General features: G+C 40.1%; 1 protein-coding gene across 1 annotated transcript in view; it reads right to left on the reverse strand.

The window, feature by feature from the left end:
* Positions 1-25,875, reverse strand: part of ACSL3 (acyl-CoA synthetase long chain family member 3) — a 70,543-nt gene that overhangs the window by 30,556 nt on the left and 14,112 nt on the right. The window contains exon 2 of the mRNA XM_081815304.1: positions 16,806-16,863. The gene's annotated coding sequence lies outside the window, so the exon portion shown is untranslated. The remainder of the gene's footprint in view (positions 1-16,805; positions 16,864-25,875) is intronic.

The following is a 25,875-nucleotide window of genomic DNA, read 5'->3' on the forward strand; positions in this document are numbered from 1 at the left end:
ACCATCAACCACTAGTAGAGCAGGGTGGGGGTGAAGAGATGAGAGTAGGGCATTGAAGTCAAATTGCTGGTGAAGAAACTTCATTTGCATTTCAATGCACACCGCATCCCAGTGTTTTAGAAAATAACATTACGCTAAAAACAGCAGGAACTGGAGGGGAGGCAATCAGATAAGAGAAAGTGGAGAGACTCCTTTACTCCTAGGAGTAAGGTGGCTAAGGTGTGGGGCCCAAGCCAGCAGCTAGGATTTCCAGCTCCCGACTGCCCAGAGGGTGGCAGCAGCAGCTACTCCTCCAGTCCTCCCCAGCAGCCGAAATCTGTCTTAATACAGCGCAGTGGCTTCGGCATCCGAGTCCTGGAGAATAAAGGCACGAATCAGAGCAGCTGCAGTGAAAGAAGGTAAAACAGTCTGGGTGCCTTCAACCGAGACAGAAATGTAAGCAGTAGCTGGTCAGCAGTGGGACGGCTGGGGAAAGGAGATGAATACAAGTCTTGAAAATGAGTATGAGATGCCTGTGAGTCATCCATATATATAAGCTGCGAAGGGTAAGAGGGATCAGAGCTAGAAGCACACATTTTAGAGCCATAATCAGAGGAAGGATGAAAAGGTAGGAAATCTCCAAAATCAAGTTCAAGGACAGAAAACTTTGGAGGAAAACCAAAGCCCAGACTGAGCAGGAAAATCCCACTGGCAAGACCAATAATAGCAGAACCCCGAGAAGGCAGTGCTGCGAGGCCAAGGGTTGGGAGAGCCAAGGAGAAGTGTTCAGTAGCATCAAATGCAGCCTACATGTACCAGCCACATGCAATTACGACATTTCATTGTTCTAAAAGCCTTCTAAAAGACTCTACGCGCTTCTAAAACTGGGTAAAGTACAAACCTCTGGCCAACTGCATTTGCTGAAGGGGCTGTGGAAAATCTAGAGAACCAGTAAAGTCACGGTGCTCTATTATGTTGCCTCATCTTACAGTGAGCAACACCTTTCAGAAAGCAAACCTGAACAATTGAATCTGTTCATCATTTCCTTCATGACTTCCAGGTTTCCAGTCCATGTTGAGAAGGCCTCATCCATACCAGGGTTAAACTAATGGGCTCCAATATTTTTTCTAGTATTTGCATAATTTTTACATCTAGAACTTTAATCAATATGGAGTTTATTTTTCTATACTGTGTAAGGAAGAAAGCTAACTTTTGCTTTCGGATGTACTACCTGAACTGCTTATTAAATAAACCACCCTTTTCTCAATTAACCACAATGTCATCTTCAATAGTAAGTCCTCGTTCACAACTGGATCTGTTTCTAGACATGATTCTATTCCTTGGATCGGTCTACTGCTTTGCCATGCCTCCAAACACAGTAGATTTAAAGCAGTGCTACTCAACTGTGATCCATAGACCAATCATATCCAGAATTACCATGGAGAGTATTTAAACAGAAGACTCTTCAGACATGCCGTCCCCCCCTTCCTTACCTCCCCAATATCTATAAACTGAAAACTCTAATAGCAGACTCATTTTTTAAACAGCAACCACGTAATCTTATGTACAGTGTTTGAGAAGTACTCCACTGTGCATGTTTCTCAAATTTTTCTTATCAATTCTTTTTTAAAGAGTTAACATTTGGGGGCGCCTGGGTGGCTCAGTCGTTAAGCGTCTGCCTTCGGCTCAGGTCATGATCCCAGCGTCCTGGGATCGAGCCCCACATCGGGCTCTCTGCTCTGCGGGAAGCCTGCTTCTCCCTCTCCCACTCCCCCTGCTTGTGTTCCCTCTCTCGCTGTGTCTCTCTCTGTCAAATAAATAAATAAAATCTTTAAAAAAAAAAAAAAAAGAGTTAACATTTGTCTGGTAAAACAATTTGAAAATCAAAAGGAAAACAAGACTCAGGGAAAAAATAATACATGACAAAATATACAAAGAGCTCTTATAAATTAAAAAAAAAATCAGCAACACATAGGAAAAAAGAGTTTGTACAGAGAAGCTATAAAAGAGAAAAAAACACAGATCGTTTATCCAAATAGACAGTATGTTCTCCTTAAACTTAGAATTAAAATTAAAATGAAGCCTTGACGATTTTCATCCAATAGTTCCACTACTAATGACTTAAAGACTGTAATATCCAGAGTCCATTAAGCCATCCTGCAGTACTTAAAACCCACATACAAACCCACACTCGGAACTCTATTCTACAGAAAAGCAAGTGCGTATTAAGTACATATGAATAAGGACTCAATCATTTGTTTATTTCTCAATCATTTATTGAACACAGAATTAACACCAATTACTCCTGTGGATGACTTAAGTCACAGTCATGAACAAAACACAAAACAGACCACGAACAAGTAACTAAATACCATCAGGTTGGAACAGCTACAGAGACACATGCGCAGGCTAAACGAAATGAACAACACTGGTGGGGGGGGCGGGGATGGAGAAGGCTGTTGCTTTAGGAAGGTAAAAAAATAATGAAAAACCACTCAGCTGCATCACTAACTAAGGAAGGGAAGACTGCAGGAGGAACAGGTTTCATTGAAGGCAACTCAGAACAGTGCCAGTATCTTCGGCCATGAGACTGGCTGGCATGCCCAAGGGAGTGAGAAGTGCAAAGAGCAGATCCTGGGCAGATCAAAATTGAGAGTCCTGGGGCATGACAGAAGGGGTCAGTGTTAGCTAAGGAAAATCGGAAGGGTAGAGTCACAGGAGGACACTGATCAGCTCTACATATTACCTACAAGTCAACAAAGATGAGGCCTGAAATGTGAATCGAAGCCTCAGTGAGAAGAGACTGCACACTCATCAGGATGGCTACTAGCAAAAAAAATAAATAACAGTCCTGGCAAGGATGGCAAGGATGTGGAAGTGGAGACACTGGAACCCTTAAGCTTTGCTGGTGGGAATGTGGAATGGTGCAGCGGCTACTGAAAACAGTATGGCAGTTCATCAAAAAATTAAACACAGAATTACCAGATGATCCAGCAACTGTACTTCTGGGTATATTTTCAAAGGAACTAAAAGCAGGGGCTCAAACAGGTATTTGTACATCAAGCTTCATAGCAAAGTTATTCACAATAGCCAAAAGGTGGAAGCAACCCAAAATGTCCACTGGCAGGTGAATAAATAAACAAAATGTTGATAGAGCCACACAATGGAATATTACTCAACCTTAAAAAGGAATGAAGTTCTGACGGTTCTGATATATACTACAATGTCTATGAATCTTGAAAACATGACACTAAATAAGGCAGACACAAAAGGACAAATACCTAATTCCACTTATATGAGATGCATAGACACAGCCAGACTGGTGACTGCCAGGGGCTGAGGGCAAGGAGGGTTGGCAAGATGTGTTTAATGGGTATAGAGTCTGGAATGGCAGGAAAGTTCTGCAGATGGATGATGGAGACAGTTGCACAACAATGTGAAATCTACTTAATGCCAATGAACTGGACACTTAAAGATGGTTATGCTGGTAAATTTTGTTCCGCATATTTTACTACAATAAAAAAAAAGTGTGAAGGTCATTGTTGACTTGGAAAATAGCTATGATAAGGATTAAAGCCCAACTGCAAAGAGCTTAGGAAAGAACAGTGGGAGCACTCTAAAGAGGAAGAGAGAAATGGATACTGGGACAGGACAAAGCATTCTTTTGTTTTCAAAGAGATAGTTACAGCTTGTCTGCATACTGATAGCTAGGAACCCAGTGGAGGAAAGGAAAAGATTATACAGAAGAGAGGGTGTGACACAGCATCCAAGTGAAGAGGTTGGCCGTACATAGGAACAGGGACACAGATGCATGTGGGTGGTACCAGGAGCTAGTAGAAAATTCTGAGTGCTTTTATTTTCTCAGAGTAATAGGAAGAAAAATCACTGACTGAGAGAGGAGGAAAGGAAGGTATTAGAAAATTAAGTAGAAAGAATCAAACAAAAAAAAAAAGAAAGAAAGAATCAAACAGTCATCTGAGAGAACAGGAAAATAGGAGACAGGAGAATCACCTGATAGCTGATGAGGTCCACCCGAAGTCTGATTCCTGGATGTAAAGGGAGACCCATCGAGCTGGTTGTGTGCTTCCCAGCCAAGTTCAACTGGTGGAGCAGAAATGGGAACCGGCAGAGAGCTGAATTAACTAAGGAAAGGGTTTTACCAGGCAAGTACCAGAACAAAACATGGGAGGGGGCGGAAAGACAAGGGAATGAAGACTACTTCCATGACTGATCAGGGAGATTTAAGCTGAGGAAAGAAGGATGGCCCATAAGAAGGGAAAGGGTTTGTGATAAGGAGATAGGATCAATGCATTCAGATCCTGTGTGGTGACAGACTGCTGGGTTAAGGTACTAAGAGAGTAAAATGGAACCACAGGAGGTGATGGTCTGAGTAGAATGCTTGAAGCTGATATGTAGAAGGCATACAGCTATTGTTCATGGAGAAACAGGTAGCAAAGGCAAACTGGGGTATGACAGCATGTAAGGACAGGAGGTCAAGAAATACAAAGACCACAGTATTGGAAAGATACTGAAACCACTAAGAATCATGACAAGACAGAAGCAGTCACAGAAAACTTGATGTTCAAGTTTCAGGAACAGGGAGACAGACGACTGCACCAAGAAGGAATAGTAAGCAGTACAATCTAAAGGCAAAGCTTGGAGGACATGCCAGTATTGTTTCAGAGGCAAAAAACTTAAAAGTAACCAGATTAGGCCCAAGATGGAGTGACTCATGCTAAGACCCAAGTCAACAAACCAAAACTTAAGTTTCCATGGTTACCTGGCAGAGAAAAGGAAGACCCAGGTCAACCAATCACCGCTTGCCCACTAAGCATATGCTCCATCTAAGGAATTTAACCCTGCTTTCACCAATCAGCAAGGGTCCAGTGTAACTTCCTTGTTCCTGCTCACTTTGATCTATAAAAACCTCACCTTTGGAGTTCCTTTCTATTTACCAGATTGGATGCTGCCTGATTAATGAATTGCTGAATAAACCCTACTATATCAGTAAACTGTCCATGGAAAACATTCTTTCAACAACTGAAAACAAAATGATCTAAATCAATCCAAGAATAGCTGAAGAACATACACATCCACAGTATGGACAATAATGCAAACATTAAAAACTAGTTATATGTACTTGCAATTGACCTGAAAGGACTTCCATGTACCTTGCTAACTCTTAAAAGGAAAAAAAAAAATGTATATACAGGCCTGCATGGTTTTATGTCTGACAACAGTATGGACAAGTCAAGGTTTTTAAGCAATTATTTCTAAATATTTAAATGAGGCTACAATGGGTCAAAGTACATTAATTTTCCACCATAAAAAATATAAAAATTTCCAGAACACCTGGGTGGCTGAATCAGTTAAGTGTCTGCCTTCAGCTCAGGTCATGATCTCAGGGCCCTGGGTCAGGCTCCCTGCTCAGCGGGTAGCCTGCTTCTCCCTCTCCTTCTGCCACTCCCCCTGCTTGTGCACACACACACATCCTCTCTCTCAAATAAATAAAATCTTTTTTTTTTAATATTTGAGAGAGAGAGCGCGCGCAAGCGGGGGGGAAGGGGCAGAGGGAGTAGGACAAGACTCCCCACGTGGAGCCAGATGTGGAGCTTGATCCAGGAACCTGAGATCATGACCGGAACCAAAGGCAGACGCCTCACTGACTGAGCCACCCAGGCACCCCTCAAATAAATAAAATTAAAAAAAGAAAAGAATATAAAAATCTCCATCTTTACCATACTCTCAGAATTGCTAATTAAAATAATAAGTTGAGTCAAGTTTAACAATATTAAAAGAAAATGACCCATCATTATTTACACAATGATAGATGAGCAAGTATCTCAAAATGTAAAATTGTGTGATTATGACTAGCTAGACTCAAACACATGTAAATGGTCCATTGTGTTAGGTCAAAAGAAATTATTTACATCTTGCATCTTTTAATTAGCAGGTAGTTTTAAATCATAATGATCAAGTTTAAGGAAAATCCTTCCCTGAGTGGCCTCTACTACTTTAAAGGAAGAACACAGGACACCTGGGGCGTAAGAGAAGGAGGTGGTGGAGGAGGAAGGGCAGATAAAATTTTGCATAATTGTCAGAAAGCTAAGGGCAGGAATTGAAATAACTCTGCGCAAAGTAATACAGATTAACGTCCACCTACAAATCTCTCTCAAATAATACACTTAGGGGACATATGAAATTCTCATGTTAGGATAAACTTTTAGTTTTTAAATAGTTACTGAAGGAGTATTATTATCATAGTCATACAACCTATGTTAACTCCCACTTTCTTTAAATGCGGGGGTGGGGGGGCTGCAAATCATATGAAAAACTTGCACAGACAACATATGTTTTAGTAACAGGAAACTGTAAATGCCTGTACTGTGGGGGAGGGGGAAACCAGTAGGTTGCCACAGGGACCATGTTCATACTAATATATTAAAAGGTTTTACCTGCTTAGATCTGGTTGCAGCTATCTAAACAGAGAAACTTCAAGAACCTCACAGGCACAGGAGAGATACAACACAGTAGTACCTCAATCCATTAATCTCCCCGAGCTGGAGGACTGAACAAGGGAAATGGGAGTCTGGCTCAGAACTGGAGACTTCTGTGATGTCTATAGGAGGGAAGAGGCCAGTAACACCAGTACATTACTATGCTAGGACAGTAGGTCTTTCTGCCCCCCCCTCCCACTCCCAGCCAAAATACCACCTGAAAAGCTCCACTTCCAGAGCAGGGCAGAAACCCAAAACTTGAATTCTTCTACAGATCCACTAGGAGCAGAGAGAATACCCAGGAAAGAGAGGAGGCAATGAGAAAATGCTCCAGAAGGATATCTGGATTCTCCCCAATTTATTTATTAACTTGCCCATTACCCATTCTTATTTCCTCCTGTGTTTTTCTTGTAGCCTACAACACCCAAACATGCTTCAGCACTATGTAACTTCGTATCTGGGGGAAAAAAATACAGTTTAGCATGTTACCTCTAATGAAGTACAAATAAGTGGATTGCACAGAGATGGATATCAAGAAATCTGTGAGATGTGCCTAGAATTTTTCACCAAGCTTGCAATAAATGGGAAGCAATTCTGAGTACCAAGAATGCAAGCACTGTGTAGGGAGCTTTTTATCACCTCTATAAAAAAAAAAAAAACCTAATTTCAAACAGATCATGCTCAAAGGTACTTAGAACTAACAAATGAGGTGGAATTTTAACCTATGTGTTTGACTCCCACCCAAGCTTTTTAATTTCTCCACAGTCCCTAAACTCTAGGGTTAATATTTTATTGTTAAAAAGAAAAAAACTAAAGAGTCCTTCACAACTCTAGAGACAGACACTCCTTTCCACAAAAGTCACATTCTACACAAACCAAAAGAGTCCCTGAAAAATTATCTAAATTACTTGTTTTGAAATAAGAAACTGAGTCAAGAAGGGCAAAAAGAAAGATGTCTTTCCCAGACTGGGGTCTAATGAGTTGTAATGAGAAATGCAACTAGCAACTATGATTTGCTATCAGGAAAGTTTCTTTAGAGGCAAGTCCCTGGCTCTGATGAACATGCTCACTTCTAGGCTTCCCAAGACTAAAACCATAATAGAAAGATGAATACATATCTGGCTCAGAAAAATGGTTTAAAACATTCACTCTATGTACGCACTGCTCCCCCCCCAAAAAAAAAAAAAAAGAAAAAGTAAAATATTTTAAAAAGGCAGACTCCACCATAGGAGCTTTTCCTAATTCTTACAAATATCAACATAAAGCTAATTTATTAGGTTGCCTCAGTACTGCATAATACGGTGGTTCTCACTCTTCCTTTACTGGAGGAAACACAAAGGATTTGTCCTTTCTAAAACTCCAAATATTAACACAGTGCTTAATAGCTCTGAAAATTTCAACTCTGACCCCCACAGTTGTTACTGCTCTATGACTTTATTAGAGTGTATGGCTGAAAATTGATGCCATTTATCCATGTAAGTACTTCCTTAATACAACAAATAAAGAGGTTAAGAAATTCTGTACCAGAGGGGCGCCTGGGTGGCTCAGTCGTTAAGCGGCTGCCTTCAGCTCAGGTCATGATTCCAGGGTCCTGGGATCGAGTCCCACATCGGGCTCCCTGCTTGGCAGGAAGCCTGCTTCTCCCTCTCCCACTCCCCCTGCTTGTGTTCCTGCTCTCGCTATCTCTGTCTCTCTCAAATAAATAAATAAAATCTTTAAAAAAAAGAAAGAAATTCTGTACCAGAAAGTCTACTAAAAGCATTGTTAGAGGCTTGAGTCATATTATCATCTGAATTAGATTAACTTCCAAATTCACAACTAGGAAATTTTATGAGGAAATAATAGTTATGTCCTTTTCTTTTTAAGAAAACTACCAGGCTTGTTTGTTCTAACCAGAGGAAATGAAATTTTGGCCCCGAAGACCTATTTGAAGGGAGGGAGGGAGGAAGGGGAAAAGGGGAGAAAGAGGAAGGGAGGAAAATTCAGCAAGTCTTTACCATAAACGTATTTACATTAAAAATTGAAAAGCAGCTGACAGAGCCAACTCACTTTACATAATTTCAGTTATTCACTGTAATTTTTAAACTTTTTCAATCCTTTTATTATAATAGTTGAAATAACAATAGGACTGGAATATTCTCTTTGAACCACAAATACACTCCCCTGACTTCCCTAACCCTGACTGAGACATATTCTTTAAAAATCTACTTTCAACCCACCTTCCTTTTCTACAAGCCAGATGTTCTTTTTAAGAAGTGTTGAGGGGTGCCTGGGTGGCTCAGTCGGTTAAGTGTCTGCCTTTGGCTCAGGTAATGATCCTGGGGTCCTTGGATCAAGTCCCACAATGGGCTCCCTGCTCCACAAGGAGTCGGCTTCTCCCTCTCCCTCTGCCTGCCGCTCCCCCTGCTCCTTTCTTCTTTCTCTCTCTGACAAATAAATAAATCTAAAAAAAAAAATGTTTAAAAAAAATTAAAAAGTATTGTCTTGAATGAAATCAAATAGGAAACAGAATTTAAGCAAGGGAATTTATATGTTTCTCAGCTTAATACAGAACAGGGTTTGGGGGGAGGTGGCTGAATTTGTTGTTCTTGTTGTTACCATACAGTGCATTATTGGTTTCTGGAGTAGAATTCAGTGATTCATCACTTACATACAATACCCAGTGCTCATCACAACAAATGCCCTCCTAAATGCCCATCACCCATCTAGCCCATCCCCCACCCACCTCCCTCCATCAACCCTTAGTTTGTTCTCTATCTTCAAGAGTCACTTATGGCTTGTTTCCCTCTCTCCTCTTTCAGAAAAGGGGTTTTAAAAATGCATACACAAAAACACAAGCATAAAAATACATATATACTAGTCTTGGCTCTGCCACCAGTTACTATGAGACCTTGTCTAAGTCAATAAATTGTCATTTTCTCATCATTAACGATGATGGAATTCACGTGAATCTATTGTAAGACTAAACTGTATTGATGCCAAGCGCTCCCAAATCAATTCTGGAGTACTGAAAACCACCAAACATTGAAGAAGTAAATGATCAGAGGAACCCATTTCTATCCCTGTCTTCTATACAAGACACTCTTCCCCCTTGGTGGAGGGTGGGCGGTGGGTAGAGCAAGAGTTCCCATGCTTTAAAAAAAAAAAAACTCAACAGGAAGATTTCTAAGGTCCATTTCTAAAATTCTAACGTTTTCCAATCAGATCAGACTGTCTCCATAGTGGGCAAATGAACAGGTCCAAGAAGGGAGTAAGGAAAACCTTTACTTCCTTTTCAGTTTGAATCATGTGAGTCCACTATTTTAACAACAGCAAAAATACTTTTTTAAAAAGACAATATGGATGGTCTGTGAGAATGTGCCAGTGTTTGACAGACTGATCCAACAAAGATAGAATGGGCTCATCTCTGGGTTAAATTTCCTGCCAAGTACAAAACTGCTTCAAACCAACCAACACACACACACACATACATACACACACACACGCACACGCGTGCACCCACATGCACACACCAGTTTTAATGCACTGAGTGGTAGATTTGATTGATTTCATATATTCATCCTGACCTCTTGCATCTCTACCCACGTAACTAAAAAAACAAGAGTCAAGTACTGCTAGATGGTACATTTATTTAAGCAGATAAATGTATAAAGCCTAAGGTCTACATAAAAAAGCAGCTAAGTGATCTTTTTATACATCAGAATGTCCCTTCACTCTTGGGACAGTCAGGCTTAACAAATAAAAACAGAAGATAGCCAATTAAAGTTGAATTTCAGATAAACAATGAACAAATTTTAGTGTACATATGTCCCATACATATATATGGAACATGCAGTAAAAAAATTATTCAATGTTTATCTGAAATTCAGATTTAATTGAGTGCCTTATGTTTTATATGGCAACCCTAATCCCATCCCCAGGCCCCCACCAAGTGTGACAATTATTAGGAATGACCAACCACTCTGGGTTGCCTCAGACTTTGGGGTTTCCCAAGACACAGGACTTTCAGTACTAAAACCAGGAAAGTTTTAGGCAAACCTGTCACCCTACAATTAACCATCTCATGGAATAAGTGAATTGTAGCCTGGATTCTACCACTAGTTAATTTTGATCTTTTGTTTATGAAACAACTTTTCTGTGCCTTATTTTCCCATGTCTGTCATCGTCTGTCATCATTTATCTAACGCACAAAATTTAAAGTGAGGATAAAATGGAATGCAGCAAGTAATAAAGGACTCTGGAAAAATGCAAAGGCACTATAAATGCTAGTTATTAGTATAGTTGGTTTGGGTACAAAGTTCTGTTTATGCAAAATTTCAAAGCAGTTTTACTTAGTTTTATTTACATACTTTAAATAATCTAATGAAGGTACTATTACTTGCAACACTAGTTTGACTGCATATAAAAATGTCCAATAGACTTGCTCCTTTTAGAACTATGGCAATAAGCTCTTGGTGTGATGCTGGCCTCCCCACTTACTCACTGTGTAACAGGGGACAATTCCCTTAACATTCCAGAGCTTCAAGTTCACTATACAACTGGGGTGGTAATAAATGCCTCACAAAACTCCCTTTGGGAACAAAGAAATCAGGTGAACACGCTCTACATAAACCACAATATGCAATGCACGTGTTCGTAGCATTTTAAATTCATTCATGCCAAACTATGTATACCAATGCCAATACTCTTCTTTCATCGTGATTATTTCTTATTTATACCCCCACTGACTTTGAAGATACTGAAGTCAAATGTATGCTTACCGAGAAGCGAGGCCAAGGAGCCAAACAGACGGAGTCCGACATTTAGTTCTACTACTTACTAAATGTCACCTTAGGTCAACTAATTTCCTAAGCCTCAATGTCCTCACCCGTAAAATGTGAAGAGGAGTAGTATGTGTATCAAAGAGCGTTAAGAGGACTCAGCAGCCAGCACGCGCCAAGGGTGGTATGTCTGCCTCACAAGAAGCACTCCGGCCTCAGCCACAGGTTATCATCATTTCAGGTTTCAGGCATTTAAGATTCTAAAGGTTAGAAGCAGTTGAAATCATAGATGCATCCATAAAATTCCTTATGGAATAATAATAAGAGAATAAGGATACTTAACACATCTTGTATTTGGAATTGGTACTATTCCATTTAGCATCTCTAGTTCACTAGTCAATTTTGGGGATTTCTCTCCATGAGCTTCAGTTAGGTGATGACAAATTTATCTTTAAGAAAATACATATATGAAGAATATTTTTTTCTCATGGCTAGTACTCCATGCTCAAGTTTAAATATCCTTGGAGTTTATGACACAAAACTATCGGATCCCACCCTGTGGGTCCCACTCCTGTCCCAAAGGTAAAGAACGCAAATGCAATATAATTCGGGACCAACTCTTTTTAACCAACTCAACTTACTGGGCCTCCATACGTCTAAAAAAGTTGATCCGCAACAAACTTCCCTAACTCTCAGGGTTTTTATAGTATTATGCCTACGGCTAATAACTTCATGCCAAGACCCAGCAACACACAGGGAGTCCTCAGAGGCGGTTCTGTTGTCCATTCATCAATCCTGTCATGTGGTAGACCCCCATCACCCCCCACCCAGACAACTCACACATCTACATGCGCTCAGGGTTCTGAATCATGTTGCTTCACCTTCCTCATCTAAGGGAAAACCTATTCCTCCTCTGCTTTCTACTCACCTTCCAAGCCATATATCTCCCCTTATTGTCATATCCAAAAGAAGTGATATGAAATTCTCTATATACAAGTGCAGCTTTTTATCCTAGAATTTTGTTTACAGTTGATCCATAGAAAGGAAATGGGGGGAATGGCATGTTCAGTCATCATTATATTATCCAAATGGTAGGGCAGAGAAACTAAACCTTAGGAGCCCTACTTCACAGCACTGTTTTGACAAATTCATCAGTGTGTCCTAACCAGCCAAGAATTAAATGCCCTGACTGTATTATAACAATACTGAATAGGACTACTTACCCCACCCCCACCCCACCCCACCCCACCCCACCCCCCGCCCGGCCGTTAGTACTAATTCCTTACTTATTCCAATTATCTCCAAAATGGTTAATGAGAGCCACCTATATAAATATTTCAGGAGAACATGATTAGATTATATAATGACATCAGCCTGGATGGTTGGTACTTGGGGGTCTTAGTAACTTCAACTCAATCCAGGTAAGTACTTTATTTAGTATTACATGAATCTAAACCTAAGAGAGTGGATTGGTTGGTAGTTCAATTAACAATTTCACTTTTGAACTTAACTATTTTCTTCCCTACAGCAAAAACAGAAAATGAAATTAAAGAAAATTCAAAGGCCAGAGGCTAAATAGTTGCAAACATATGAAATATGTCAACAAAAGTAATGTGCTTAAAATAAGCAAAATAAAGTACGCGTTTGAGAAGATAGTTCAAGTAAATTTAGCCTTTGAGAATGTAAAGAGATTAACTTGTCAAAATTAAGATTTTCAAGATAATTTTAGTCTACACCATCTAAATCTACCCAATCTAAATCTATACCTTTTAATTTTAAGAATTTATAAACTGGGGCGCCTGGGTGGCTCAGTTGGTTAAGCGACTGCCTTCGGCTCAGGTCATGATCCTGGAGTCCTGGGATCGAGTCCCGCATCGGGCTCCCTGCTCGGCGAGGAGCCTGCTTCTCCCTCTGACCCTCCCCCCTCTCATGTACTCTCTCTCATTCTCGCTCTCTCAAATAAATAAATAAATCTAAAAAAAAAAAAAAGAATTTATACACTGTTCAGTAAGATTCCTTCGGTATTTCCTTATCTTTTCCTCCATATCCTTCCTCATCCCAAAAGCCCTTTATCTGTATCTTGGCATATCAGTTAAAAACAAACGAAGCTGGGGCCTGGGTGGCTCAGTCGGTTAAGCTTCCACTTCTTGATTTCAGCTCAGGTTATGATCTCAGGGTTGTGAGATCAAGCCCCGGGTCAGGCTCTGCGCTGGGTGTGGAGCTTGCTTAAGATTCTCTCTCCCCCTCTGCCACCAGCCCCCCAGCTCTCTCCCTTTAAAAAAAAATTAAGAAAAAGCAAATAATATATATAATAAGAACTGTAAGTATGTTGTAGAAATATGTAACTACAGGATAAATAACCTGCATCACAACCAACATTATATCAAATTCATTATTTGTATTATCTAAACGTTAATTAAGAATAAGGTTTAACGGGCACCTGGGTGGCTCAGTCGTTAAGCATCTGCCTTCGACTCAGGTCATGATCCCAGGGTCCTGGGATCAAGCCCCTCATGGGGCTCCCTGCTCAGCGGGAGGCCCGCTTCTCCCTCTCCCACTCCCCCTGCCTGTGTTCCCTCTCTTGCTGTGTCTCTGTCAAATAAATAAATAAAATCTTAAAAAAATAAAAAAAGAATAAGGTTTAAACATGCAATACTTCCTTCAGTAAATACTTAAAAGCCTTTTACTGTATTTCACTTTATTCATATAATCTTATTCTATTTTTCCTTAACTTTTTACATAAATTTTCTTCTTCCCATAAACTGTCTATTTTACCATTAATAAAGCTTTTCTGAAACAAGAGTTTTCAAAATTAAAGCTATGAAGATATGGTCTTCCCTCTCTTCTCCACCATTCTCCAGTGTGCCCAGCTTTCTGGCCTCTTGCAGCTTTGCCATAAGTGTTCAAAACCTAGACTGTGTTTTAAAACTAGAAGGCACAAGAAAAAGGAAATCTACCTTCAACAGCTATGAGAAATATCTGGCCCTACTCTAGGAAATTGTTTCGTGATTAGCCAAAAGGACAGCAAACCTGCTGCTGTTCCCATCTCCTTCCAAACTTCAAACCTAGATCACTTTCACATAGGAACGACAATATTCTGAATAATTTCTCTACTGCATGGCTATATGCACAGATAACCTTTTCTGTTACCATCTGAATGTGGAACAATGGATCATCAAGTTGAGTGAAGGCCATCAGAACTTGTCTACTCTAGAAAATACTTAAATGTAAATTACTAGAATCGTGGACAGAAAATACTTTAAACCAATATAACTGAACACCAAGGAAAAAAATAAGAATAATGGACTTGCTGTGCATCTCTAACAGAGTTAAGACACTAGACAATACCTATGGTAATGGGTCTACATTTATTCATGTACAACTCTATTTGTTAATGTTCTTCTACACACCCTTTTTCGATGGACTAACACCAACTGCATTAAAATAAAACTCTGTAATCACAATTTGCTTCTCCAGATTTTTTAAGGAGCTCAAAATACTTCACTCTGACCATCACACAAAGGACAAGTTCACATGCAAATCAGTTCAATTCTTCCATCATTTCAGAAGTCACAGGCCTTCTGAATATGCACAGTTCCCACATGTAACACCATGGGGTTCTAACTTTTACAAGACACCAGGTTCCTCAAACCCTCTGTGACATTCTGTTTACTTCCTAATATACTTAACCGGTATACAGTGACAAATGTCCTTTCCCTTTTTGGGTACCTGATCATGTCTAGGCAAAATAATGAGAGACAAAGTTATTTTTGTCACTTTGCTATAGCACTTTATCCCCAGGCACCACTCACCACTTCCTTGTTCCCTAAGTAGGTGTACTAAAACTCCATAACCATTTCCCTGTCTACCCCAATCCAGCCAACCCTCTATAAAGGCAATACTAACTGCAGTCCTCTATACAAATGCCTTACTATTTAACACCCATTGTTTAATACACAGTAAATTTTATATATATACATAAAAAATATATATATTTTCTAAGTAGGCTCCATGCCCAATGTGGGGCTTGAACTCAGGACCCTGAGATTGAGAGTCACATGTTCTACCAACTAAGCAAGCCAGCTGCCCCTACACAGTTAAGTTACCTTTGCAATTTCAATTTCTTTATAAATCTAAACTCTGTTGGGCCATTCTTAGCCAGAAAGTCAAAGTCTGGAGTTTCCAAAACCCACTAAGCACTAGAAGAAATGTGTAGAGAAACTACTGTGTACTGATGTATTCACTTAGTGACTTCAAAGCACTCCTCATGTGGCCAAGTATACAATCCAAGAAAATGTAGGCACCGAAATACCTAAAATAAAGTGAAGGCACATCAACGGACAAGGAATATTCCTCTTTCCATCACACCTGCTTCATTACAAGACGGTCATCTTGGATATGCACATAAAAGGTCTAGAAGGACACACTCCAAATTGGTAAGGGGTAATCCCCTTGCAAAAGAATCATGGGAACAGAGAAGTTACCCTTTTACTTACAGACTCCTATACTGTTTAGTTTTTTATTAATAAATATAATATTTATTTGCATTCTTTTCAAAATCCATAGAAAACAAAGATTAGTAAATTCGACCAATATGGGCAAAGATCTGTGTGGGGGGGTGGGAAGGGAAGCAAAGATTTTGAAATGATCTTCTGAAACAGAAGATAAATGTCAACACTCATGATTCTAATTGATAAAAATGCTTACTGCTTTTATATTCTCAAAGCATTCTTAAAGCATTTTATCAACATGGACTATTCCTTGTAGCAGTTCTAGCCAATTTTACTTGTACTCAGATGCTAGAAAAGTTTCAGTTCACTTGATCCTCAAATTCTTGCCCCAAAATTTCAAGAAACTAATTCACTTCAGGAGCCACAGTAAGGAAAGACTACAACTTGCCACATTCTAGCCCACTGCAACTATGAGTAACATGTAGAACTTGCTGCAGGTTAACAAAAAGCCCACTGCTGTTTTCCGGGCCTGCAACCAACAACTTCTGTTAAAATGTCCAGTTAGGAATTTCAAATAACACTAACACAAATTTAAAATGACTAGCACATGCTGAAATGGTAATACCACTCTAATTAGTGCTAAACTTCACAAAATAAAGAGGTTATTGAGTTCACAAACGCTCACACAAATACTTAAATGAAATTCAATTTGAGAAAAGATCAGTGATATTGGTGAATAACATGGCTTAATGTTCTAATGCATTTGTACTGAATTAAAATTAGTAGGAAAGGGGCGCCTGGGTGGCTCAGCTGGTTAAGCGTCTGCCTTTGGCTAGGGTCATGATCTCAGGTTCCTGAGATCGAGCCCAGCATCAGCAGGCTCATTGTTCAGCAGGGGGCCTGCTTCTCCCTCTCCCTCTCTCTAATAAATGAATAAAATCTTTAAAAAAAATAAACAAAATTAGTAGGAAAGCTACCTTCTCCTTTCGTAATTCTACAATCACAAAATGGGAAGAATTAAAAAAAATGTTTTTGACAGTTTATAGATACTTGGTTTTAACTTAATACATTGTATGCTTAACAGAAGTATTTTATAGTTAACAAAATTAACATTTTACCAGTTGACAATGGTAGGAGGTGCCAGTGCCTTCAAGATCTGCGTCTTTGTTTCAATACCTGTCGAAACAAACATAAAAAGACAAACATTACTACTTGTAGTCTAATCAATCAGAGCCAAATATCAGCCTTTTCCTGGAGATATTTTTACTTCCAAAAACTCACAGAAAAATTTCTGCTTTTTTTGAAAACACCATCTATCACACTAGCAAATGACATCTTATCATGTAACCTTTCATCAAAAAAAGCACGTTATGTATCATTACACACCTATTAGAATGGACAAAATCCAAAAATACTGACATCACCAAATGTTGGCAAGAATACGGCGCAAGAGGAACTCATTCGTTTCTGGAGGGAATGCAAACTGCACAGCCACTTTGGAAGACAAGTTTGGCAGTTTCCTAGAAAACTAAACATATTCTTTACAGTATGATCCAGCAACTGAGCCTCCTTGGTATTTACCCAAATGAGCTGAAAGCTTATGACTAATGGGGAAAAAAAAACAAAACTACATACAAATATTTATAGCGGCTTTATTCATAATTGCCAAAACTTGGAAGTAACCAAGATGTCCTTGAATGCATAAACTGTGGTACATCCAGGCAATGGAATATTATTCAGCACTAAAAAGAAATGAGCTATCAAGCCATGAAAAGACATGGAGGAAACTTAAATGCACATTACTAAGTGAATGAAGTCAACCTGAAAAGGCTAATACACTGTCTGATTCCAACTCTACAGCATTCTGGAAAAGGAAAAGCTACTGAGACAGTAAAAGGTTGCCGAGGGTTAAGGAGGAAAATGGGATGAACAGGCAGAGCACAGAGGATTTGGGGGGTGGTAGAATCACTCTGTATACTATTACAGTGGATAAACATCATTACATATTTGCCCAAACCCACAGAATGTACAACACCAAGAGTGAGCCCTAAAGGTAAAATAAGGACTCTGAGTGATAATGATGTATCAGTGTAGGTTCAGTGACTGCAATAAATGTACCATTCTGGTGTGGGACTATTGATATACAATGAGGTCAGAGGTATATAGGAAATCTCTGAACCTTCTGCTCAATTTTGCTTTCAACCTGAAACTGCTCTAAAAAATAAAGTCTATTAAAATAAAAAGGTACATCCAAAACTTTTAAAAAGGCATATACTGAGTTTATTCTCTCATAATGGTAATGGTCAAGAAGAATAATTACTAAGATTTATAAACAGTATTTCACTGTGTATACAACACTTTTATCCACTATCCCAATGACTTTTTTAAGATTTATTTATTCATTTGACAGAGTGAGAGAGAGAGAGAGCACAAGCAGGGGGAGAGGGGGAGGAAGAAGCAGACTCCCCGCTGAGCTGAGGGCCAGACGTGGGGCTCAATCCCAGGACCCTGGGATCATGGCCTGAGCCGAAGGCAAACAGACGCTTAACCATCTGAGCCCACCCAGGCGTCCCTCAATGATTTTTTTTTTTTTTTAAGATTTTATTTCTTTGACAGAGAGAGACACAGCAAGAGAGGGAACACATGCAGGGGGAGCGGGAGAGGGAGAAGCAGGCTTCCCACTGAGCAGGGAGCCCGATGTGGGGCTCGATCCCAGGACCCTGATATCATGACCTGAGCCGAAGGCAGACGCTTAACAACTGAGCCACCCAGGCACCCCCCTCAATGATTTTCTCAAATGCTTGTGAAGCAGGCAGGTTTGCGGTCATTATAGGCATTTAAATAAATAATAATAATAATTTAACATGAGCCCAAACACACAGGAGCCTGTAAGTGGAACTAACAGTTAAGTATTTTGACAAAATTTAGCATATCACTACTCATTCTTAATTTCCTCATTCCCTGTGAGGGAGCCAGATATACTTTAAAAAAAAAAAAGGACTAGGCCTTAAAACCAGATATCCCCAGGTCCATAGCCCCCACTCTTTCTCATTAGCAATGACTCTAAACAAATTCATTCGTTTATTCATCCATTTATCCATCTATCCATCTGGGTGGGGGGAAATCTTACAAATTTACCTGCTATTTCTTATGCCAGTTTCCTCATATGTAAATAGGGACGACAACATATATATACAATTCATATCCAGAATATCTGTTGAATTTCTATAAATAAAAGACAACTCAGTAGAAAAAATAGGCTACATATGTCCATGGGAAAAAAACCTAAACGTCCATTAACTATGAAATAGTCAGCCTCACTATCAAAGAAACACAAATGAAAACATTATCATTCCCCCCTATCAAATTTTTTTAATTAGAAAAAACATCACAAGCATTGGCAAGGATAGAGGGAACAAGAGTGCAGCCACTTCAGAGAGCAAGTAATTTGGCAGCATCCAGCAAAAGCTGAAAATATAAATTCCTATGACCTAGCAAATGCCTCCTTAAAAAATTTGCCCTGGAGAAATTTTGGCACATGTGCATACTTTATCATATTTTGTTTTGTTAATTAAATGGCCCAACATGACAGGTCCTGGTATTTAATTGGCCTTTAATAAATGTTGAATCTCCTCAACAACTAGTTAGTGAATGAATGCCTACTCGGCTCCATACCCAATGCTTCCCATTCTGGAAATGTGCCCACAGGACTCAAAAAGCTCCCGCTCCAGAGATAGAGACCGACAAGACAAACAGTACTGACATGGCCAAAACTACTGGATAAGGAGATGGGCTGTATTAAGGAAAGAGACAGGTAAATGCAGTCCTTGGTCTCAAAGGAGAAAAGAAGGTCAAGGAAGGCTGACTAAGAACTGAGCGGATCCACAGATTTTTGGCAAAGACCGGAGAGAGGAAACCACAGGCTGTAATAATAGCATCTGCAAAAGCACAGAAAGCACTGGAGAACTCTTAAGTACCTGGAAGCAGGCTGATAGATGACCCCAGAGGTATCAGGCCCTAATCCCTGGAACCTGCAAATGTTACCTTACTTGAGAAAAGGGTCTTTGCAGATGTGACTGAATTGAGGATCAGGGGATGAGAGAGCAGTCGGGATGACCAGCTGGGCCCTAATGCCATCACAAGCGTCCTTAGAAGAAAGGTGGCAGATCTGACACTCCTTTTGAGAAGGCAACGTGAGGACAGAGCAGAGAGGTACCGCTGGCCTGGAAGGCTGGAGCCAGGCCACCGAGTACAGCAGGCACAGCGACTAGAGAGGCGAGAACAGATTCTTCTCTGGAGGGGGCACCGCTATGCCAATGCCTGATTTCAGCCCAGTCAACTTCTGGCCCCTTTTAACTGTGGGATAATTGATCTCTGTTGTGCTAAGCCATCAAATTCATGGTGTTACAGCAGCTCTAAGAAACAAAGGTAGTATCTCACCGGCACTGCCCTGTAAGCCCTGCAAAGTGCTAAGTGGTTTAGATATTACCCAAATTTCTGAAGAACCATCCAGATTTGTACGCAGAATAGCCTATCAGATCTCTCATAGTGTTAAATCTCATGCCAATGTGGGAAATTTATAGATACGGCGGGGGGGGGGGGGGAAGTACACCTAGAAACAGAAAAATAAGAATCAATAATCCAGAGAGAATATGAAGTTCTGGATCACCAGATATTTAACAAAAACCCATCACGATGGAAGACACAAATGAAAACTGAAAAGGGGGCGGAACTGGATGGAAACAGACGATGCAGAAATAGAGGGAATACTTTAAATACATGTGACTAATCCTTCAAAAAGATATGACGCTCTTGTTGATGAAACACGAACGGGGCACCATACAGGACTAAAAAGAAAAAACTCTTGTTAAAATTAAGAATAGCACCTGATATTAAATTTAAACATCAACAGATATATTAGAAAAAAGGTTGAGAATATTTTCCCAGAAAGGAAGCAAAATCAAAGAAGTAAAAAACAGAAATCAAAAAGACTTTTAAAAATAAGGTTGTAGCTGGGGGCACAGGGCTATAGAGGCATAGGGGTTCTGGGGTTTCCAAAAGTCCAGGGTCAGCCACTCACCAAAGGCAGAGACTCAAGTGGTGGGGAAATGAGAAAGGAAATGTATTTCAGTGAGGCCCACACAGGGAACAGAGCAGACTGATGTTTTAAAGACTGCCTCCAGGGGCGCCTGGGTGGCTCAGTCGTTAAGGGTCTACCTTCAGCTCAGGTCATGATCCCAGGGTCCTGGAATCGAGTCCCACGTCCAGCTCCCTGCTTGGCGGAAAGCCTGCTTCTCCCTCTCCCGCTCTCCCTGCTGGTGTTCCTGCTCTCGCTCTCTCTCTCTCTGTCAAATAAATAAATAAAATCTTTTAAAAAAAGAAAAAAAAAAGACTGCCTCCAAAGTGCTGAAAATACTTCTAGGTTTATGCAAGGAAATGTGGGACAAGGTCAGTGGGTACATGCAGGTGGGCAGTGAAGTTCAGGTGGATCACTGTCTTGGGATCAACCACACACACAAGTCTGGCTGGCTCAGGGCACTCCTGATTGCTTGAGGGGGTAGTTTCGGTTCCCATCACAAGATGTTCTGTGCAGGGTCTTTTGCCTGAGTTAAAGAGATAAGCAGGAAAGAAAAACTTAATTAGAAAGTCTGAGGTCAAAATGGAGGTAGTCAAAGTCCTTTTTCAAGGTGTTGAATTAATCCAAAAGATCAAGTTCCACTAAAAGGAGTTTTAGAAAGAACCAAGAGAATGAAGAGGCAGAAATTACTGAAGCACTCGGCAGTAAAATATCCCAGAGCTGACGGATGCTAGTCTTCAGTTTGGAAAAGGCCCCACGGAGTGCTGAGCAGATGAATGGGGGCAAAAATAAGTGACCTCTAGACACAACCTTGTGAATTCTCAGAGCACTAGGTTTAAGACTATCCCAAAAGCTTCCAAAAAAAACCAAACAGTAGGTCACCTACAAATAATTATATAACTGATCAATACATAAGGATACTTTACCGAAAGTGCTCCAGACAAACCAAGATGTATAGTCACCCTTCCTTTTTTTTTTTTTTTGAAGATTTATTTGACAGAGAGAGACACAGAGAGAGAGGGAACACAAGCAGGGGGAGTCGGACAGGGAGAAGCGGGCTTCCCGCCGAGCAGGGAGCCCGATGCGGGGGATTCCAGGGCCCTGAGATCATGACCTGAGCCGAAGGCAGACACTTAACGACTGAGCCACCCAGGCGCCCCTATAGTCACCCTTCCTATAAAGGAGAAAGAATCATGCTGGCCTCAGATGTCTTTGCAACCCTGGAAGGCTATCAACAATGCCTTTAAAGTTTTGAGGGAAATGAATTTTAAATCACAATTCTACTCCTGGCTAAATTCCTGATCAATTGCCAGGAAGAATAAAGAAATATTCTGAGATGTAAGGCCTCAGGAAATTTACATTCTGCAAACATACTCTGATAAGAAATTACTTTAAAAATTCCTCCACCATGTGCACACATTGATAGTACTTTTAAAGACAATTTTATTAAAGCTAGAACTGACCTACAGTTTTGTACTATTTTACAAGAGCTAGATCCCATAGGTTAAGGGCTTAGTCCCGCCAAGACTATTCCCCACTTGCTAGTCACGAGTCACTAGCTGGTTACAAACCAGGATTCCCACAATCCCCTCCTCAAGTTCAATAATTTGCTAGAATGGCAACTCAGGAACACCCATTATTTATGTTTACTGGTTTATTATAAAGAATACATCTCCAGAACAGCCAAAGGGAAGGTGTGCATAGGGCAAGGGACAGGGAGAGGAGACACCGCAGAACTTCCAAACCCTCCCCAGGTGTGCCACCTTCCCAGCACCTGGCCCAGGTCACCAACACGGAAGCTTGTTCATCGTTCAAGAGTTTGTTATCTCCAGCCCCCTCACTCCTCATAGGAGGTCGATGGGTGGGTCTGAAGTTTAAACTATCACTGGGTCTTTCTGGTGACCAGCCCCATCCTGAGGCTATCTAGAGAAACCCAACCTAAGTTGCTTCATTAGCATAAACTCAGGTGTTCAAAGGGAGTGTTTATGAATAACAAAAGACTCCTATCACTCGGGAAATTCCAAGGGTCTTCAGGAGCTCCGTGCCAGTAGTGGGGACAAAGACCAAACATATTTTTATATTATACCCCAGGATTCTGTTATCATTCTCTATATTAGCAGTTTAAATGGCAGGGAAAGGTGTGATCATGTCAGTATATGTATTTAAAAAAAAAAGTACTTAAGGAAAGTAAATATCAATTATCAACTTTAAAAGGAACTTCATATTACAAAGCCTTAGTACAGAAAAAATGTAAAACATCTCACTAATAATTTTTATATTGATTATATGTTGAAATAATACTTTGGATACAAGTATTCCCCCTCCCTTATCCCCAGGGGGGGGGGACGGAATACATTCCAAGATCCCCAGTGGATGCCTGAAACCACACACAGTACTGAACCCTACAGACACTATGTTTTCTCCTATACATACATACCTATGATAAAGTTTTATTTGTAAATTAGGCAAAGTAAGAGATTAACAATGTTAAAAAGAAAAATACAGGCCTGAAATGGCATCACTTAAGCCAAATCACCATATATGGACTTAATACCTAATCTTGCAGTTTCAACCTCCCCAAGAAATGTAGTCTTAATGGGGTCAGTCAGGAATTTTCTGATCAGCCTCAATGAAGTAATATGTCACAGGGGCCTTCTCCACACACCCCCAAAAGGAAGATGATTTAATTTGCATAAGACCCCCTGCCATCCCCATAAGGGAAGATGATCTTGAATGAAACAATCCTTTTTTTTTTTTTAAAGATTTTATTTATTTATTTGACAGAGAGAGAGACAGCAAGAGAGGAACACAAGCAGGGGGAGTGGGAGAGGGAGAAGCAGGCTTCCCGCTGAGGAGGGAGCCCGATGTGGGGCTCGATCCCACGACCCTGGGATCATGACCTGAGCGGAAGGCAGACGCTTAATGACTGAGCCACCCAGGAGCCCCTCAATCCTTTTCTTTTTTAATAACTTTCTCACCCCATCCTCTTCCATTTTCTACAACTCCTTGGAGCTTCCCCCTACTTGCTGATGGGATGCTACCCAAGTCATGAATCATTTAATAAAATCTATTAGGTCTTCAAATTTACTTGAACTTTGTTTTTAAACAGCAATAATAATAAAATAGAACTGTAACAATATACTGTAATAAAAGTTAGGTTAACTATACTGGAATTAAAATTAAAAACTTAATATTAAGTTATGTGAATGTAGTCTCTTAAAACATTTTATCTTAATGTACTCACCCTTCTTGTGCTAGATGATAAAATGCCTAGGGGATGAGATGAAGAGAGGTGAAGGTGGTGAAGTTGTGGACCAGTCTTAGGTTCCTGCTGACCTTCTGAGGAAAGGTCAGAAAAAGAAGAGCATTTGCTTCCAAGGCCACCGTTGACTTGAGGGTAACTGAAACTACTGACAGAGAAACTGCAGATAAGAGGGTACCTAATGTATGCTGGATTAAATAAAATATATTTAAGTTACCGGTTTCTTTTTACTTTATTTAATATGCCTACTAGAAGTTTAAAGTTACATATATGGCTCATATTTGTGGCTCTCATTGCATTTCTTTTAGACAGCACTGCAGTTTAGCCAACGCAATGATGAGAAAAAGAAGTGAGCATAAATACTGGAAAAGGAGAGGAGAAAGGAATCTTCATTGTTTGCGTATGATTGCCCTTCTGACAAGAACATCCAAAAGAATCATTTGAAAGCTATCCAACCAGAGACAGAATTCACCAAGTTATCTGGATACTAGGTAAATAATAAAAATTGATAGTTTCTCTATATACTTGTAGTAACTAGTTAAAAAATGAAAAGAGGGGTGCCTGGCTGGCTCTGTCCATACAGCATGCAACTCTTGATCTTGGGGTCATGAGTTCAAGCCCCACGTTGGGGGTAGTTTACATTAAAAAAAAGGGGGGGGGTGGCTCAGTCGGTTGGGCGTCCAACTCTTGATTTCAGCTCAGGTTATGATCTTGGGGTTGGGAGATGGAGCTTTGCACGCTGTGCTGGGTATGGAGCCTGCTTTGGATTCTCTCTCTCCCTCTCCCTCTGCCTCTGCCCTTCCCCCGCCCTAAAAAAATGAAAAGAGAGAAGATCTTTTTTTCTTTTTAAAGACTTTATTTATTTGACAGAGAGTGAGTGAGAGTAGGAACACAAGGAGGGGGAGTGGGAGAGGGAGAAGCAGGCTTCCCGTGGAGCAGGGAACCTGATGTGGGTCTCGATCCCAGGGCCCTGGGATCATGACCTGAGCCCAAGGCAGATGCTTAACAACTGAGCCACCCAGGTGCCCCAAAAGAGAGAAATCTTAGTCACAATAGTAAAAGCAACTTTAAAATACTTCATATACACACCATCTTATTTAAACATATGTATGTAGGGACACCTGGCTGGCTCAGTAAAACATGCAACTCTTATCTCTGGGTTATGAGTTTGAGCCCCACGTTGGGTGTAGATTACTTAAAAATAAAATCTTTTAAAAAAAGAAATAAAAATAAACATGTAAGTATGTATGTACATATGTATAAAATGCTACTGACAGACACTAAATTAAAAAACAGACTAGTTCCTGGGTATAAAAGATCATTATAATTCTGCCAAAATTAACCTACAAACCAAATACAATCCCAATCAAAATCCTAGTAGGACCTTATTACTTGTTTGTTTTGTGTGATTACCTGATATTAGTTCCAAAGTTTATCTAGAGGAAAACATTTTAAGATTTGCTAATAAAGGTGTTCAATAAATGTTGACTGACCAAAAAATATATATATATATATTTGCTAATAAAACTTGAAAACAAGAATACTTAGTGCGTACTTGCCCTATTAGATGTCAAAACTAACAACTAACTGTTCTGGTACAGAATTTTTTTTTCTTTTTTTATTGTTATGTTAATCCCCATACATTACATCATTAGTTTTAGATGTAGTGTTCCATGATTCATTGTTTGTGCATAACACCCAGTGCTCCATGCAGAACGTGCCCTCCTCAATACCCATCACCAGGCTAACCCATCCTCTGGTACAGAATTTTAAAGCCAGAAAACAGTCACGGGATTTTTATATTTGACCACAGTGGCATTTCAGATCAGTGGTTAAAAGATTATTCAAT

Source organism: Leptonychotes weddellii, chromosome 3 (assembly GCF_054177405.1).
Source record: "Leptonychotes weddellii isolate Sample4059 chromosome 3, ASM5417740v2, whole genome shotgun sequence".
In the NCBI taxonomy this organism is placed as follows: Eukaryota; Metazoa; Chordata; class Mammalia; order Carnivora; family Phocidae; genus Leptonychotes; species Leptonychotes weddellii.